Source organism: Salvia miltiorrhiza, chromosome 1 (genome assembly GCF_028751815.1).
Source record: "Salvia miltiorrhiza cultivar Shanhuang (shh) chromosome 1, IMPLAD_Smil_shh, whole genome shotgun sequence".
NCBI lineage: Eukaryota > Viridiplantae > Streptophyta > Magnoliopsida > Lamiales > Lamiaceae > Salvia > Salvia miltiorrhiza.
In genome coordinates this window covers 61185133-61201322 of record NC_080387.1, presented here as the reverse complement: position 1 = coordinate 61201322, position 16190 = coordinate 61185133, and the positions used below count along the sequence as shown (strand labels likewise).

General features: G+C 36.2%; 2 long non-coding RNA genes across 2 annotated transcripts; both read right to left on the bottom strand.

The window, feature by feature from the left end:
• Positions 1–3610: 3610 nt before the first annotated feature.
• On the bottom strand, positions 3611–4782 carry LOC131001192 (uncharacterized). Its single transcript, XR_009093882.1, has 2 exons — positions 4440–4782; positions 3611–3836 (listed from the first exon to the last, which is right to left on the bottom strand). It is a non-coding gene; the product is annotated as an uncharacterized LOC131001192 (long non-coding RNA).
• Positions 4783–13351: 8569 nt separating this feature from the next.
• On the bottom strand, positions 13352–14523 carry LOC131001188 (uncharacterized). The gene is made up of 2 exons (XR_009093877.1): positions 14181–14523; positions 13352–13577 (listed from the first exon to the last, which is right to left on the bottom strand). It is a non-coding gene; the product is annotated as an uncharacterized LOC131001188 (long non-coding RNA).
• Between the last annotated feature and the right edge of the window lie 1667 nt (positions 14524–16190).

The window sequence follows — 16190 nt, the reverse complement described above, 5'->3', positions numbered from 1 at the left end:
ACTTGCAAGACCTTCCAATATAAAATACATGTAGGGGTAAAATGATTAATAAAATTTTTGAATATTAAAAAAAAATAGTAATAATTTTTTTTTTCACTCAATGACATACAATGCATATAATTGAACAAAAATATGCATATAGTTAAACACATATATGCATAACATTGCACATAAACATGTATTGTAGTAGGCGACCCGTCAGGTACTTCTTGCCGTTTCTCACTGGTGAATTATAAATGAACTGGTATAGAATTGGTTGGTGAATTGTTATTGAACCGCGAATTATACCTAGTGTTTAACTGGAAAAGAGAAAGAGAGTGGTTGAATTGCTGAGAGCACGAGAACAAGTTACTGTAGTATTGAAAAGTAATGAGAGCGTAAATTACAGAGTGCGTGTGCATGGGTATTTATAGATTACATGATAGGGGTAAAATAGTAATTTTGCCTACAGAACATGCTCCCCGCGTGGTCGAGGGCATAATGGTAAATTTGCCTCTAGGCGGGCAATTCCTCTGCTCTTTGGTGATTTCCCTAGTAAGGGCCATTCCTCTGGCGAGAGTGACTTCTCTGACGAAGGTCATTTCTCTGGTGAGGACCGTTTCTCTGACTACATCCGTTCCTCTGGCGAGGTCCGTTCCTCTGGTAAAGATCGTTCCTCTGCTCTGCACATATTACTCCTCATCACTCACCGCTCGCTGCTTTGATTATGCATAAAATGCATATAGTTGAATACAAATATGCATAACGTTGCACACAAAAATGCATATATATAAACACAAATATTTGTTGATTTATATATTTGTGTTTATATATATGCATTTTTGTGTTCAATTATATGCCTTCCAAAAATTACAAATAAAAATAAATAAAACTTAAGTATTCAAATTTTTTATTATTTTGCCTTGTGAGACCTTTGAAAGCCTCTGTCATGTGTCGCATTCTTAGTGCGCTACATATACAAAATGTGTGGTCTGGTAGAATTGGTACTACATATTGTGAGAGTTTGGAATACTCTATTTTGTTGTTGTCATTTTATAGACATCTTGGAACATCGTTGATACCTTTTGAGATACCAACTGTGTTATCCGTCTGTTTCAGAATATGTGTATGATCTGCAATCTTATGGATAGGGACAAGGGTTATATTTTGAGTATAATTCCTGCTAGATAAGCACTCGAATTTATCATAGAGTTTCACATGTGATGGACTTCTTTTCATTAAAGGATCGACATCAAGTTTATCAAGATTATCATGGACGAGTTCTACTTGAAGAAGGAGTCTATGATTTTATATTTATATATGGAGGCCATATTTCGTGCAAGATGGCTGGTGATTTTCGTTCATAACAGCTCTCGCAATGTAGTCGAGATTTCTTAATCTTGCTAGGTGTCCCTCGAATTGGTACAGTCTGTAGTACTTTCTGTTACAATACTTTTCTTTACACTCGTAGAAGAGTGTTTGTGAGTTATACAATTGAGTGTACATTGTAAAAGAGTTATAAACTCTTCTTTATTGTTGGTTCTTGTTTCTCAAGCGGTTAGGTGGTGCCTGTCGGTGTTCACGCCTAGGAAGTTAGTCGTTGTCTAGCTTTTAGTTATTCACCGTTGGTGAGGTTTTGGGAAGATATAGAGGCTAAGTAAGAGGGAGTCTTATTGTGTAAGTGCTTTGTGAATAATTTTTTTTGGGCGAAACTCCCCAGACGTAGACGTTCTATCCACCGAACTGCGTTATCACTCTTGGTGTTTTCGTGTGTTACATTATCTGTTACATCATGTGTTACTGTATCTGCACACGTACTTATATTGGTTGTTACAACACATCTCACTACATGTTTTATATATGAATTAGTGATTCTTTCACATACTACTAAGGCTTGAGTATTATATGATCTTCTCTCTATACATATACATATATATTTCATGAAAATGTAAAAATTATTTAATTAATATATCCATTGTAAAAGTTAATGTATTTCTTGTTAAAATTAACGCATTCGAAAAGATTCTATTAGTAAATTTTTTGATGGAATCTTGTCCTTTCAATTTTAAAATTTTAACGTTGCCCTTAAATTTATTGTAAATTTTTTTGATTTAAAAATTGAAAATTATTTTTATTTTATATGATAAATAACTAAATTAATTTGAACCATTCCACGTGTGTGCGTGTGATATGAGAGATGAAGCATGATTAATTCTATCTGAAGATAAAGTTTTAAAACAATCGATTTATCCTTTATACATTCTATTTTGATTTTACATTTTTCTATTATTCTATCTGTGGCGTGCATTTGTGAATTGTGATTGCCTCATTTCAGGATGCCACTAAATTTGGTGTTTCGATGTTCCCACTTCTCATGTGATGCAGGAAAAATAAAGCGGGTGAATAAGTACACCTAGTTCAAGTGATAAAGTTGAGATATCTAAAAATTTTATTTTAGGAGATGTTTTGAATTCAATCTCATATGCATACAATGCATGTAATTTTTTCATTTTTGTATGAATAATGTGTTTCTACCTTTATGTGAGTAGTTATTCCGCTTGCGTGCGGTTATTTTTTCACCTTTGGGTGATGTAGATGTATCGTATGTGTGCGAATTGCTTATTTAATTACATTTAGATACATCTTATAATTCTAATTCAAAAAAAAGTGTGAATAAATCACTCTTTCTCCATTTTTTCGACAAAAAATTTGTATGAGCTATCTAATACTGAGACAGATTCAATTGTAGATCCAAAATCTGATTTCAATAATTTATTAACATTTTATAAATATTATAAGTAGAAATATATCCTTAAATATGTAATTAGAATCGCATCTTCACCATCTCACAATGATAGAACTTCATAATTAAGGACACTACAAAAAATACGATTACCGTCGGTAATCCCATGAAACCTATCGGAAAAATCAGTACCGAAGACAAATTGTCGTCGATAAAACCATCATCAGTGACATTACCGACGACATTTCGTGCCGCCGGTAGTTATCAGCGATTATGTCGTCAATAGCTTCCGTCGGAGTACCCCGGTGAATTGTCGAGTTCTTTACCGGTGCATGCTGTCGGTAATTATTGCGCACATTATTTAAATGATTAAACAAAAATTAATGACGGCAGCCGCCGTCGCTGATTGCTGGCAGACCACGTGGCGTCGATAATTGGTCGGCAATAGTATTATAACCGACCCGCTTTTTTTGCCGTCGGTACGTAGTCGGTAATTACCGAGAGTCGCATGCCCTCGGTAATTTCCTCAGTATTTGGAGGGTTTTTTGTAGTGGGAGATTAATTCAATTCATCCATATAATTTATATTAGCTTTCTGCGACAATACTATTCAATAGATCAATCAAATAATAATTGTCCACTATTTTTTTCTGTCTCAAATTAAAATTGCATTTCAATTGTTGATAAACATGATTTTCTTACCTCAATTCCACATGATTTGTCACAGCCCGCCCTAACTAGGGATAGTTAGGCCGAGTGATCCACGACTAGGGATGGGGTTAAAGAAGAAGGGGAAGAAAAGGGGCGTCATTTATAGCCGTAAAACTTACTCATCTTAATAAAACTCGTATTTTTTTTTTTTCATTAATACTCAATTGAAAACAGTCTATGAAAGACAGCATAAAACTTAATTAATATCATTAATCAAGTTATACATCGTATGAAACCATTCTCTTAAGACTCAAAGTATGACATAACATACTATAACATCAACAACATCTTGCAGCGGAAAGTAGCTAGACATATGTATGAAGACATATTCTAGACAGGTTAACTATTTATTAACAACCCTGGAGACTCCGCTCATTGCAGCACCATCATCACATCAGTTCAACCTGCACATTTAGAAAACATATGCAGGGCTGAGTACAAAAGCACTCAGTGGGCACGTATGCCTAGGTATAAAAATACATGCTTCAAAACTATAAATTGTCATGCCATGATAATCAGTACAGCAAGGGAGTTTTTCGCTAAAAAGGCCCAAGCTTACTAAGTTCATTTGTGATTCTTAAAGTTCGTCTGATCAGACTAAGTTCTTTTGTAATCTATCATATCTGGAACTTTGTGCCGGAGAGGTGGCCACCTCTCACGGTCACTTGACCGGCCAACCCGCTAGATGACTCACGGTCACTGGTGTACACTAGTCCTGGCAGGATAGCTATCAACTGCTCAGGACCCGAATTCGATTGCATCATTGGCAAAGCCAAAGCAGATAGATATCATACTAAAATTTAAACATTTATGGCAAGACAACAATTGAAATAATTTTCAGTTCAATGATTTTGTAATGAAATATCTTGTTTAAATGTAACATTAAATTCGTTTGATAGATATATAAAACTGAAATTAACAGTTAAATCATCTCATGCATTCATTCGTATAAGAGGCCTACGACACGCAGGGGATCTCTATATACGTATAGTAAAAGTAATGCCCACCTCGTTGTGTCTCTGTATCAATGAGTAACGTCACTCTCTCCCTCAAGTCGTTACTTCCCAACAGGACCTTCATCGTTATGAAGAATTGGTGAGAAGTTATAAAAGAAACCTCGATTAATAATCTAATCTCTTTTATGAAACATTAGTATCTCTAATGTTCATCTCTCTTGATTGTTAATCAATATTACAATTATTATCTCTCGTCATTACTCATTAATTATAACATCCTTATGTTATAATTAGCAGCGCTTCAATTAAAAGAAATATTTAACACATCGAAAAGTCCACTTTCTTAGCAGATCTATTCGCTCTCATCTCGTCTAATTAACCGATTAGAAAGTTAAACTTTCCATTAGGCATGTATTTGAGTCACGGGTCAACAAGAATTGACTATGCTCAAATTCTAATTTCACTAAAAATTTCGGCATGACCTATTCATATATAATGTCAGCCACGAGATTTCAACGCGTGAATCTCACTACGTGAACTCGTCTCTCGACTCAAAACTTAACATCTTGACATCTTTTCAACGCAAACCAAACAATTCAAAATCATCAAAACTCTTTATCAGTAAACTATCATTTATACCCGACACCAATTGTTCGAGTGTCAGATACCAACATTTATGTGCGTTAATCATAACTCTCACAACTCACACCATTTAGTCATATCGTATCATCCATCAAAACAAATATAATCAAGTTGTTTTCTAGAAAGTTTTGCTGTTTTTGTGTCATCTTTAAAAATTCATAACAACCAACTCAATCATCATAAACTCTCATACCAATTGATCTCAAAAACTTCATGAAGTGTAGTTCACTCTAAAAATGGTAGTTAACCAAAAAGGTTAAAGGTTTTTGGAGATATTGCTCTTTTAGTGCAGGCTGTCAAAGATTGACAGTTTCTGCCAATTTTGTTTAGGCCATTAGAAACCAAGGCAAACCTTAATAAAATTCCATCAAATTTATTCATCCAAAACTAAAGGTATCCTTGAAGATTTGGTTAAATTTTCACAAGAGAAAACGTTCATATGATCTGCCAAATAAACAATGAAACTCATACACTTTTACTGTTGGACAAATATGACAGCAGAACAGGGCATTTTTGAAATAATAAACTGCTCTGTTTCAGAGGTCATAAAAATCGAAATCTTATGTTTTTAGAAAAGTATTGAAGTCTAGTTTCGTTTAAAAAAAACGGTGATGCAAAATCCTTCATGGATTAATAGATATAAACGTTTTTGTGAAGTCTACCAATAGTTGACAGATTCTGTCAAGGATTTTTCAAAATATCTTTAAAATAGCAAACATCATCCAAAAGACATGAAATTTTGCAGCAACGAAATACACATATCATAGATAAACATACTAAAATTTCAGAGTCATCAAGCAATGAAAACTCATCGAAACATAAGCTTGAAACTGCTGTAAAATTTTGACAGAATTCCAGTTTTAATTTCGTTCAACAATTATCATCCATAAATTGTAAATCAATTAGCATGCTCATGTGATATCGTAGAACACATATACGCAATAATATTCATTATGCAACGTCTCAAACTTCACGAATTTAAATAATCATGCTCTAAAAACTTATACAATTTTCGTGCTTGGAAAAATACGAATTTAATATATATCGATCCTAGCATACCCCTAAGCACAAATATCAAGTCAAAACGATCAAACAAAAATCGAAAGACAAGCTAATATGTGAAAAACGGGGCTGCCCTCATGGGTTTCATAGCTACGGTTCGTTCCGTTCTTACTCCCTTCATTAAACATGCTCAACATCTACCCAAGAACAACATACTAAAATTTCACGACGATCCGACGTCGTTTCAAAATAAAGTCGAGAATCAACGTTTTTCGACGTCGACGAAAATCGAAAAGAAAACCATCAAAACGTAGGTAGAGATCTTACCTACTTAGATACGTGATCGAAAAGATGATCGGCGCTCGTCTCGGTACTCAAATCGGAAGTCAAAAGCTCAAGCTTCTCAACAATGGTGTTACGTGAAGTGTGTGTGTGTTTCTAATGTGGTTTAGTGTGTGTGCAGCACAAATTAGTGTGTGTGTGTTGTGTGCAGCGTGAGTTAAGGGTAGTGGGCGGTTGGGGGGTGGTTTTGGTAGGGTAGGCCTAGATATTTAGTCGTTAAATATTCGTTTCGTCTCGTCTCGTTTTAACGACTAACTACCCATACTCTTCGTTACTCGCCCTCTCAACTCCTACTCACTTTTATTACACTCGTAATTCTATATAAATATAGAAAATACAAGCTCGTTCTCGAAATTCTGATAAACGAGATTTACACGTTTATCGAGAAATCCCGATTTACTATTCACTCGTCGTCCAAAAATAAAAACTTTCATTATTGGACTCGTATCGAAAAACTAAGAATATTTCTCGACGACGTGCACGTAAGATTTTGAAAGTCGACAAAAAGACGAAATAGCAGTATTTTACTATTCATCGTCAAAAAGTCAATTTTCAAAAACGTTTTAACGGACTCAGATTTCACTTCCGAGTTCATCGTTCTCATTCAAATAATTATCTCGAATTATTCAAATACTCAAACTCAAATACGAATATAAAATCTCACATCATTCTTACATCATCGAAAGAACATCTCAACATCTTAAAAATAACAAGGGAACTTCATATAACTCCTCATCTCTTTACAAAGTAAATCAAACAAGGGATCTATACCCTAATTACTCAAACTCAAGAAATTAAACACGTCATCAAAAGCCCGGGTATTACATACCCTCCCCCTTAAAATAAATTTCGTCCCGAAATTTGTACCTCTTGTAAATGTTTCGGGTACTTCTCTCACATCTTATCCTCAAGCTCTCTTTCCACTTCTTTCTAACTATCATATCTCCATTGGACCTTATCCAATGCAATCGACTTATTACTCAATTGCCGAATTTTATGATCTAGCATCATCTGAGGTCTCTCTTCATAACTCAAGTCTGGTTCTAAGATCATTTCTTCTTAGTAAACCACATGGTTTGGGTCGAAAATATATATCCTCTCAATTGTGACACGTGAAACACGTTATGCACATTTCCAAAGCTAAGTGGCAAAGTCAACCTATACGCTATTGAACCTATCTTTTGCAATATCTCGTAAGGACTTATAACTCTGGGTCTAACCTGTCCTTTAACTTCAAATCTATTCATCCCCTTTGAGGGTAAAACCTTTAAGAAAACTTTGTCTCCTATTTCGAAACTTTGTCTCACATCTTATAGGCAAACTCAAGTAGTGGCAACACATTCACCCGATGTACTCCTCTATCAAGGATAGTAGTTCTTATCATATCTTCTATCGTCTGCTATGCTAAAATTCATCCTTGTACCCAACTCTTTCTGTAACTCATCCAAAAACGTGATGATTTTTTTTTTCGGATCTCTCTCTGAGGTGTGATCTACACCGGTACTCAATGCAATCTTATAATCTCACGAACGTACAATTGTGTTAACTTATCTGGTCCATACGCGATTAGGATCGGTATGAAATGTGCAGATTTTGTTAGTCGATCTACAATCACCCAAATTGCTGTATTTCCTCTTTGACTTTTGGGTAAAGCTGTCACAAAATCCATCGCTATGTGATCCCATTTCCACTCGGGAATCTCCAACGGTTTTAACTTCCTATAGGGTCGTTGGTGTAATGCTTTCACTTGCTGACAAGCTAAGCATCGCTCTACAAACGAAGCTATGTCTTGTTTCATTCCGTCCCACAAAAATCTCTTTTTCAAATCCCGATACATCTTTGTGCCTCCTGAGTGGGCGGTGTAAGGCGTGTCATGAGTCTCACTTATGATCGTATTCTTAAGTTCATCATCGCGGGGAATGCATCTTCTCCCCTCAAATAAGATAGCATTGTCTGATGTTTTTTTTTTTTTTTGTAACTCTTGAGATCTCCTGCTCTTATCCTTTCTCGTAACTTGTTCATTGTCTCATCTTTCCTTGTGCTTCAACCACCATTTTCCTCAAACTAGGCATCGTCGCAACAATACTCGCTATCGTCTCTGGTGGTTTTATCATCTCTATCCTCATCTTGTCAAAGTCCTTTATAAGCTCATCCTCTCTCGTGAGAAGACATCCTAACTTTGACGAGACCTTTCGGCTCAATGCATCGGCTACTACATTGGCCTTGCCAGGGTGATAATTAATGTCGCAGTTAACATCCTTTACTAATTCGAGCCATCTCCTTTGTCTCATGTTAATATCCTTATGCTCGAAAAAGTATTTCAAAGTTTTGTGGTTCGTGAAAATCTCACATCTAACTCCGTAGAGATGATGTCTCCAAATTTTCAGGGCATGCACAACGGCTGCAAGCTCTAAATCATGCGTTGGATAATTTATCTCGTGGGGTCTAAGTTATCGTGATGCATAGACTATAACTCTTTCTTCTTGCATCAAAACACATCCTAGCCCACTCTCTAACGCATCTGCGTAGATGGTATACTCTTTATCCATTTCTAGGACTATCAGCACTGGTGCTGTAGTCAATTTCCTTTAAGCTCTTAAAAACTCTTTTCACACTCCTCTTTCCAATTGTATTTAGCTTATTTTCTAAGTAATTGTGTCATCGGTCTTGCTATCGTGGAAAATCCTTCAATAAACCTCTGATAGTATCCTGCTAAGCCTAAAAAGTTGAGAATCTTGTTAGGCGTAGTTGGTGATCTCCACTCATGTACAGCTTGTACCTTGACGGGGTCAACTTTAATTCCTTCAGATGATATAACATGTCCTAGTAAAGTTACTTTGTTCAACCAAAACTCGCACTTGGTAAATTTGGCAAAAAGCTTCTCAACTCTTAGTGTTTCCAACATCGTTTTCAAATGTTTTGGAGCTCCTGCTCATTCTTCGAATAGATGAGAATATCATCTCTGAAAACTAGGACAAATTTATCCAGTTATTGATGAAAACTCAATTCATGTGATCCATGAAAACTACTGGTGCCTTCGTCAAACCGAATGGCATAACTATGAACTCATAGTGCTCATACCTCATTTGAAAAGCTGTCTTAGGTATATCATTCTGTCAAAATTTGAACTGGTGGTAATATGATCTCAAGTCAACTTTCAAGAAAAATGCGCTCCTCGTAATTGATCAAACAAGTCATCTATCCTCGGCAAAGGATATTTGTTCTTGAGTGTCAATTTATTCAGCTCTCGATAATCTATGCACATTCTCAACGTGCCATCCTTCTTTTTGACAAAAAGGACTGGTGCTCCCCACAGGGATACACTATGTCTAATAAAACCTAACTCGAGCAATTCTTGTAGCTGAATCTTCAGCTCTTGTAGCTCCTTAGGCGCCATTCTATAGGGTGCCTTCGACACTGGTGCTGATCTAGGTTCTAGGTCGATAGTGAACTCCAACTATCTTGTTGGTGGCAATCCTGGTAAGACCTCGGGAAATACATCTCTATGTTCCCTTACCACTGCTACATCCTCAAAGTTTTTTTTTTTTACTTGATTCTCCTTCATCATTCAAGTAAACTAGGTAAGCTTGTGCTCCTTTCTTCTTTACCAATTTCGACGCCTGAAGTGCCGAAATGATTGGAATTCTCTTCTTTCTATCAATGTCGTGAAAACATGTCTGTTCCTTCCCAGGTGGTTGGAAAGTTATCTGTCTCTTCTTACAATCAATCGGGGCAAAGTTCTCTGCTAACCAGTCCATCCTTAGAATAATGTCTACGTTCCACATAGGCATTAAGTGCAAGGTTCTTGTTTTCATCTTTAGTGATCCTAACTACAACTCTAATTTAGAAATCATGTGAGAAACTGTAGTAGCTCTTCCTACAGGAGTGATTACTCTCAACTTGGGACTAGCTCGTTTTGGTTCGAGTTTGAAGGTAACATGCTTCAAACACTTAAAGAATGCGAGGCTCCTGTATTAAACAGGATTCTAACTGATGCATCCAATAACTTGCCCAATACTACCTTAAAGTCCTGCCTTAAATCGGCACATAAAACTCAGACATCTCATCATCAGTATCCATCTTCTGATGAGCAAATCGTGATAGCTCACAGAATTCTCGGTTATACTCTACAACCGATTTCTTTCCTTGCATCAAACTTCGATAGTCAGCCTCTTGCTGCTTACTGTACTCCTTGGTACATATTTCTCAAGAGTAGCCTTGAATTGTTCTCAGGTGTAGTTTACCAGTTGCTCGGGTGTTAAAGTCCTCTGACGTGCCTCTCACTAGTCTTATACATCAAAAGAATCTACTAGGATAACTCAAAAGTTGTAAGGGTTCAACCCTAGAATGACATCAAAACAAATTGTTCAAGAGACTCAAATGAATGACCAGAGGGTGGAATGAAGTAACTACCAGGTCGAACAAAAATGACCTAGAGTAAGAACCCATCTGGCTTTTCAACCGAAAGTTGAAACACATGGGTTTATAAACCCAAAACACGTCTACTGAGATTTGGATCATGCGGACTGGCCAGGTCCAACATAATCACTCCCCAGTCACACGGGATATACTATCCCGAACTTGGAAATTCTGTGTCTTCTAAACCCTCAACATACTATACATAACAAAACTTAAGTTCACACCAGCAAGCTAAAAGCTTAAACTCAGGGTCCTATGTTCTAGACTCTTGTTTCGAAAGTTCAATATTTTTCGACTCTCCTCTCATGTTGCGGTGGTGGTGGCGGAGTATTATCCCGCCTATCCTTCACAACACACTCTTGATGACATCTTTGAGGCATTTTTGAAATCACAAAAGGAAAACTCAACTCGACCAACGCTCTAAGCATCCTCAAAACTCAAGTTCAATTTACTAACTCAACTTTAAGGAAACCCTCACGGTCACCTTAACATTCATCTGTAAGGCAATAAGCACTCACGAAATGCTAACAAAAAGACCACTCTGGTCAACCTAATATATCCATCAGTAGAATGCCTCTTTTTAGAGGGCTTACATAAAGGGGTTATTTAAACCCTACAAAAACCATAGTATCTATCGTAATGTCCCTTCTAAATCGACACCATTAATAGTACTATGTCTCGGTCTGGACCTCCTACGGTAATTGCTACCAGTTAACTCATCTAGTTGCTACTTTAGCACACTAGGAACATCCATCTATTTAACATCAGTAGGGTACTAAATTCGCATGCTTATCTATCATCATGTCAAAATCTCAAGTACCAGTATCTCCTAAGTAAGTTATATACATCGCAATGTAATTGAAACTAATCAAAAACGAGGGTGTACCGCTCATACTCTCAAGATCATCCTTAGCTCTAGCCTACATCGTCTTCTCTTCTCATCCTCATCAACTCTAGCCCTCCTCGGCTACTTCTCATCCTCATTATCGTTTATCATTTTATAATCTTTGGTAACTGATACTCAAGGATCGACTCGATATCTACTACACTCTTCTAGAGTCCCTGGTTGAAAACAAGCATCCGGTCAGTAGATCCGCATAGAAAATCTGGGTATCTGTAACAAATCCCATCTCCTGTGGGTCCAATGCTCAAGACGACATGTCCCATCATATTGAGTGGCTTTCTTCCTTGCTCAATCCTACCACTCGATTGGTAGCACGGGGACTAGGTGCACGATGCCATCCAGTCTAGTAACAACCATAAGGCGTTCATCCTTTCATAGTCTATGAACATGTGTTTGAAAATCTGCTAGGGTATCTCTGTACCACATATTGTACGCCTCGTCCTCGTATCCGATCTTCCCTAAGTTCGATCTCACAGCAGTCCACTATTGTGCAGTGCCAACAGTCATGGCCAACCTATAAGGAGAACTTAAAGGTGACTATAGGAACTAACTCTACTTGGCTCCAGCAACAGAAATAAACAAAACATAACTTAGCAAAACTCCTACTAAGTAGTACTGTTATCTTAAAACTCAAGCTCAAAACATCTAAATTCTCATCTCGTCCCGTCTTTACTTAGTAGGGAATCTCTCTAAACAATGATATTAGATCCCTTAATCTAAATCATCGTGACTCAGTAAGACAACTCAAACAATTCTCTCTCAAAGCCATCTCCAAATACTATGGCTCATGATACCTTCTCAAGTACCATTCAGGTTGCGTGAGCAAAACTCACGTCACAAAACATCTCAAACATATCGTACAATATCTCATTGCAGCATGCTAATAACTCATCATTAATCATGTTATTATACTCAAGCTCATAACTCAAACTCATAACTCATACCAACAAGTAGTTAAAGCAATTGCTAATTATCTCAAGCTTTAGCTCTAAGTTCTCATTTCATCCTTCTACTTAGTAGAAAATCTCTCTTAACAATGACATTAGATTCCTTCATCTAAATCATTGTGACTTATCACAACTGCTCAAACAATTCTCATCATAAAACATCTCAATTACATCACATCATAACTCATAATTATGCATCCTCAATCATATAACATCATATGATATAAACGCTCTCATGATTCATCATGTAACATCAACATATGCTCTTACAACATAATAACTCATTATTAATCATGTTGTCATCCTCAAACTCAAACTATGCACCTTTAAAGTGTAACATCATAACTCATCATATAACCTCAACATCATGCTCTTCAAAATTTAACGTCAAATAAACTTTGAAATTTTACACACCTCGTTGAGCCTGGTGTGATGGTGCGCTGAGCTCACGGTTGTTAATAACTATTAGTCTAGTGACTCATTCTAGACTAAACTCAAGACTTCTAATTCAGAGCTTTCCTTCGCTCTGATACCACTCTGTCACAGCCCGCCCTAACTAGGGATAGTTAGGCCGAGTGATCCACGACTAGGGATGGGGTTAAAGAAGAAGGGGAAGAAAAGGGGCGTCATTTATAGCCGTAAAACTTACTCATCTTAATAAAACTCGTATTTTTTTTTTTCATTAATACTCAATTGAAAACAGTCTATGAAAGACAGCATAAAACTTAATTAATATCATTAATCAAGTTATACATCGTATGAAACCATTCTCTTAAGACTCAAAGTATGACATAACATACTATAACATCAACAACATCTTGCAGCGGAAAGTAGCTAGACATATGTATGAAGACATATTCTAGACAGGTTAACTATTTATTAACAACCCTGGAGACTCCGCTCATTGCAGCACCATCATCACATCAGTTCAACCTGCACATTTAGAAAACATATGCAGGGCTGAGTACAAAAGCACTCAGTGGGCACGTATGCCTAGGTATAAAAATACATGCTTCAAAACTATAAATTGTCATGCCATGATAATCAGTACAGCAAGGGAGTTTTTCGCTAAAAAGGCCTAAGCTTACTAAGTTCATTTGTGATTCTTAAAGTTCGTCTGATCAGACTAAGTTCTTTTGTAATCTATCATATCTGGAACTTTGTGCCGGAGAGGTGGCCACCTCTCACGGTCACTTGACCGGCCAACCCGCTAGATGACTCACGGTCACTGGTGTACACTAGTCCTGGCAGGATAGCTATCAACTGCTCAGGACCCGAATTCGATTGCATCATTGGCAAAGCCAAAGCAGATAGATATCATACTAAAATTTAAACATTTATGGCAAGACAACAATTGAAATAATTTTCAGTTCAATGATTTTGTAATGAAATATCTTGTTTAAATGTAACATTAAATTCGTTTGATAGATATATAAAACTGAAATTAACAGTTAAATCATCTCATGCATTCATTCGTATAAGAGGCCTACGACACGCAGGGGATCTCTATATACGTATAGTAAAAGTAATGCCCACCTCGTTGTGTCTCTGTATCAATGAGTAACGTCACTCTCTCCCTCAAGTCGTTACTTCCCAACAGGACCTTCATCGTTATGAAGAATTGGTGAGAAGTTATAAAAGAAACCTCGATTAATAATCTAATCTCTTTTATGAAACATTAGTATCTCTAATGTTCATCTCTCTTGATTGTTAATCAATATTACAATTATTATCTCTCGTCATTACTCATTAATTATAACATCCTTATGTTATAATTAGCAGCGCTTCAATTAAAAGAAATATTTAACACATCGAAAAGTCCACTTTCTTAGCAGATCTATTCGCTCTCATCTCGTCTAATTAACCGATTAGAAAGTTAAACTTTCCATTAGGCATGTATTTGAGTCACGGGTCAACAAGAATTGACTATGCTCAAATTCTAATTTCACTAAAAATTTCGGCATGACCTATTCATATATAATGTCAGCCACGAGATTTCAACGCGTGAATCTCACTACGTGAACTCGTCTCTCGACTCAAAACTTAACATCTTGACATCTTTTCAACGCAAACCAAACAATTCAAAATCATCAAAACTCTTTATCAGTAAACTATCATTTATACCCGACACCAATTGTTCGAGTGTCAGATACCAACATTTATGTGCGTTAATCATAACTCTCACAACTCACACCATTTAGTCATATCGTATCATCCATCAAAACAAATATAATCAAGTTGTTTTCTAGAAAGTTTTGCTGTTTTTGTGTCATCTTTAAAAATTCATAACAACCAACTCAATCATCATAAACTCTCATACCAATTGATCTCAAAAACTTCATGAAGTGTAGTTCACTCTAAAAATGGTAGTTAACCAAAAAGGTTAAAGGTTTTTGGAGATATTGCTCTTTTAGTGCAGGCTGTCAAAGATTGACAGTTTCTGCCAATTTTGTTTAGGCCATTAGAAACCAAGGCAAACCTTAATAAAATTCCATCAAATTTATTCATCCAAAACTAAAGGTATCCTTGAAGATTTGGTTAAATTTTCACAAGAGAAAACGTTCATATGATCTGCCAAATAAACAATGAAACTCATACACTTTTACTGTTGGACAAATATGACAGCAGAACAGGGCATTTTTGAAATAATAAACTGCTCTGTTTCAGAGGTCATAAAAATCGAAATCTTATGTTTTTAGAAAAGTATTGAAGTCTAGTTTCGTTTAAAAAAAACGGTGATGCAAAATCCTTCATGGATTAATAGATATAAACGTTTTTGTGAAGTCTACCAATAGTTGACAGATTCTGTCAAGGATTTTTCAAAATATCTTTAAAATAGCAAACATCATCCAAAAGACATGAAATTTTGCAGCAACGAAATACACATATCATAGATAAACATACTAAAATTTCAGAGTCATCAAGCAATGAAAACTCATCGAAACATAAGCTTGAAACTGCTGTAAAATTTTGACAGAATTCCAGTTTTAATTTCGTTCAACAATTATCATCCATAAATTGTAAATCAATTAGCATGCTCATGTGATATCGTAGAACACATATACGCAATAATATTCATTATGCAACGTCTCAAACTTCACGAATTTAAATAATCATGCTCTAAAAACTTATACAATTTTCGTGCTTGGAAAAATACGAATTTAATATATATCGATCCTAGCATACCCCTAAGCACAAATATCAAGTCAAAACGATCAAACAAAAATCGAAAGACAAGCTAATATGTGAAAAACGGGGCTGCCCTCATGGGTTTCATAGCTACGGTTCGTTCCGTTCTTACTCCCTTCATTAAACATGCTCAACATCTACCCAAGAACAACATACTAAAATTTCACGACGATCCGACGTCGTTTCAAAATAAAGTCGAGAATCAACGTTTTTCGACGTCGACGAAAATCGAAAAGAAAACCATCAAAACGTAGGTAGAGATCTTACCTACTTAGATACGTGATCGAAAAGATGATCGGCGCTCGTCTCGGTACTCAAATCGGAAGTCAAAAGCTCAAGCTTCTCAACAATGGTGTT